Here is a 2500-nt window from a genome sequence, read left to right as displayed (position 1 = left end):
ATACCAGGTGTTGTAGGTTTTTAATTTTTTCTCACAGTCCGGGGAGAGCTTTTTGCCATGTGTTTCTTGCTCATCATCAAAGCTTTAAACCCTTATTTGAACCTTCTCACCTTCTCTGTCCTGTCCCAGGGCTTATAATTCTTTTTGTCTGACGACAAGCAGCAGCAGCAGCAGCAGCAGCAGCAGCAGCAGCAGCAGCAGCAGCAGCAGCAGCAGCAACAGAATAAGAGAAGTAAAATAAAAAACTTTCACACCTGCGGCCATACCACCCTGAAAGCGCCCGATCTTGTTTGATCTTGGAAGCTAAGCAGGGTTGGGCCTGGTTAGTACCTGGGTGGGAGACCGCCTGGGAATACCAGGTGTTGTAGGCTTTTAATTTTTTCTCACAGTCCGGGGAGAGCTTTTTGCCATGTGTTTCTTGCTCATCATCAAAGCTTTAAACCCTTATTTGAACCTTCTCACCTTCTCTGTCCTGTCCCAGGGCTTATAATTCTTTCTGTCTGACGACAAGCAGCAGCAGCAGCAGCAGCAGCAGCAGCAGCAGCAGCAACAGAATAAGAGAAGTAAAATAAAAAACTTTCACACCTGCGGCCATACCACCCTGAAAGCGCCCGATCTCGTCTGATCTTGGAAGCTAAGCAGGGTTGGGCCTGGTTAGTACCTGGATGGGAGACCGCCTGGGAATACCAGGTGTTGTAGGCTTTTAATTTTTTCTCACAGTCCGGGGAGAGCTTTTTGCCATGTGTTTCTTGCTCATCATCAAAGCTTTAAACCCTTATTTGAACCTTCTCACCTTCTCTGTCCTGTCCCAGGGCTTATAATTCTTTCTGTCTGACGACAAGCAGCAGCAGCAGCAGCAGCAATAGCAGCAGCAGCAGCAGCAGCAGCAGCAGCAGCAGCAGCAACAGAATAAGAGAAGTAAAATAAAGAACTTTCACACCTGCGGCCATACCACCCTGAAAGCGCCCGATCTTGTCTGATCTCGGAAGCTAAGCAGGGTTGGGCCTGGTTAGTACCTGGATGGGAGACCGCCTGGGAATACCAGGTGTTGTAGGCTTTTAATTTTTTCTCACAGTCCGGGGAGAGCTTTTTGCCATGTGTTTCTTGCTCATCATCAAAGCTTTAAACCCTTATTTGAACCTTCTCACCTTCTCTGTCCTGTCCCAGGGCTTATAATTCTTTCTGTCTGACGACAAGCAGCAGCAGCAGCAACAGAATAAGAGAAGTAAAATAAAACACTTTCACACCTGTGGCCATACCACCCTTAAAGCGCCCGATCTCGTCTGATCTCGGAAGCTAAGCAGGGTTGGGCCTGGTTAGTACCTGGATGGGAGACCGCCTGGGAATACCAGGTGTTGTAGGCTTTTTCTTTTCTCACAGTCCGGGGAGAGCTTTTTGCCATGTGTTTCTTGCTCATCATCAAAGCTTTAAACCCTTATTTGAACCTTCTCACCTTCTCTGTCCTGTCCCAGGGCTTATAATTCTTTCTGTCTGACGACAAGCAGCAGCAGCAGCAGCAGCAGCAGCAGCAGCAGCAGCAGCAGCAACAGAATAAGAGAAGTAAAATAAAGAACTTTCACACCTGCGGCCATACCACCCTGAAAGCGCCCGATCTCGTCTGATCTCGGAAAGTAAGCAGGTTTGGGCCTGGTTAGTACCTGGATGGGAGACCGCCTGGGAATACCAGGTGTTGTAGGTTTTTAATTTTTTCTCACAGTCCGGGGAGAGCTTTTTGCCATGTGTTTCTTGCTCATCATCAAAGCTTTAAACCCTTATTTGAACCTTCTCACCTTCTCTGTCCTGTCCCAGGGCTTATAATTCTTTTTGTCTGACGACAAGCAGCAGCAGCAGCAGCAGCAGCAGCAGCAGCAGCAGCAGCAGCAGCAGCAACAGAATAAGAGAAGTAAAATAAAAAACATTCACACCTGCGGCCATACCACCCTGAAAGCGCTCGATCTTGTCTGATCTTGGAAGCTAAGCAGGGTTGGGCCTGGTTAGTACCTGGATGGGAGACCGCCTGGGAATACCAGGTGTTGTAGGCTTTTAATTTTTTCTCACAGTCCGGGGAGAGCTTTTTGCCATGTGTTTCTTGCTCATCATCAAAGCTTTAAACCCTTATTTGAACCTTCTCACCTTCTCTGTCCTGTCCCAGGGCTTATAATTCTTTCTGTCTGACGACAAGCAGCAGCAGCAGCAGCAGCAGCAGCAGCAGCAGCAGCAGCAGCAGCAACAGAATAAGAGAAGTAAAATAAAGAACTTTCACACCTGCAGCCATACCACCCTGAAAGCGCCCGATCTCGTCTGATCTTGGAAGCTAAGCAGGGTTGGGCCTGGTTAGTACCTGGATGGGAGACCGCCTGGGAATACCAGGTGTTGTAGGCTTTTAATTTTTTCTCACAGTCCGGGGAGTGCTTTTTGCCATGTGTTTCTTGCTCATCATCAAAGCTTTAAACCCTTATTTGAACCTTCTCACGTTCTCTGTCCTGTCCCAGGGCTTATA

General features: G+C 48.1%; 8 non-coding genes across 8 annotated transcripts in view; all 8 read left to right on the top strand.

The window, feature by feature from the left end:
• The window catches only part of LOC128485737 (5S ribosomal RNA), a 119-nt gene extending 100 nt beyond the window's left edge, over positions 1-19 (top strand). The window contains exon 1 of the ribosomal RNA XR_008352065.1: positions 1-19. This exon is cut by the window's left edge and continues 100 nt beyond it. This is a non-coding gene — a ribosomal RNA (5S ribosomal RNA).
• Positions 20-252: 233 nt separating this feature from the next.
• Positions 253-371, top strand: LOC128486592 (5S ribosomal RNA). The gene has a single exon (XR_008352881.1). It is a non-coding gene; the product is annotated as a 5S ribosomal RNA (ribosomal RNA).
• A 212-nt stretch (positions 372-583) lies between these two features.
• Positions 584-702, top strand: LOC128485316 (5S ribosomal RNA). Its single transcript, XR_008351658.1, has one exon. It is a non-coding gene; the product is annotated as a 5S ribosomal RNA (ribosomal RNA).
• A 236-nt stretch (positions 703-938) lies between these two features.
• LOC128485616 (5S ribosomal RNA) lies at positions 939-1057 on the top strand. Its single transcript, XR_008351946.1, has one exon. It is a non-coding gene; the product is annotated as a 5S ribosomal RNA (ribosomal RNA).
• A 188-nt stretch (positions 1058-1245) lies between these two features.
• On the top strand, positions 1246-1364 carry LOC128485571 (5S ribosomal RNA). Its single transcript, XR_008351902.1, has one exon. It is a non-coding gene; the product is annotated as a 5S ribosomal RNA (ribosomal RNA).
• Positions 1365-1580: 216 nt separating this feature from the next.
• LOC128486604 (5S ribosomal RNA) lies at positions 1581-1699 on the top strand. Its single transcript, XR_008352892.1, has one exon. It is a non-coding gene; the product is annotated as a 5S ribosomal RNA (ribosomal RNA).
• Positions 1700-1923: 224 nt separating this feature from the next.
• On the top strand, positions 1924-2042 carry LOC128486642 (5S ribosomal RNA). Its single transcript, XR_008352928.1, has one exon. It is a non-coding gene; the product is annotated as a 5S ribosomal RNA (ribosomal RNA).
• Positions 2043-2263: 221 nt separating this feature from the next.
• LOC128485579 (5S ribosomal RNA) lies at positions 2264-2382 on the top strand. The gene has a single exon (XR_008351910.1). It is a non-coding gene; the product is annotated as a 5S ribosomal RNA (ribosomal RNA).
• Positions 2383-2500: the final 118 nt, after the last annotated feature.

Source organism: Spea bombifrons, chromosome 3 (genome assembly GCF_027358695.1).
Source record: "Spea bombifrons isolate aSpeBom1 chromosome 3, aSpeBom1.2.pri, whole genome shotgun sequence".
NCBI classification, from domain to species: Eukaryota; Metazoa; Chordata; class Amphibia; order Anura; family Pelobatidae; genus Spea; species Spea bombifrons.
Note: the sequence above shows the minus strand (reverse complement) of the source record. Positions and strands in the feature narration are given on the sequence as shown.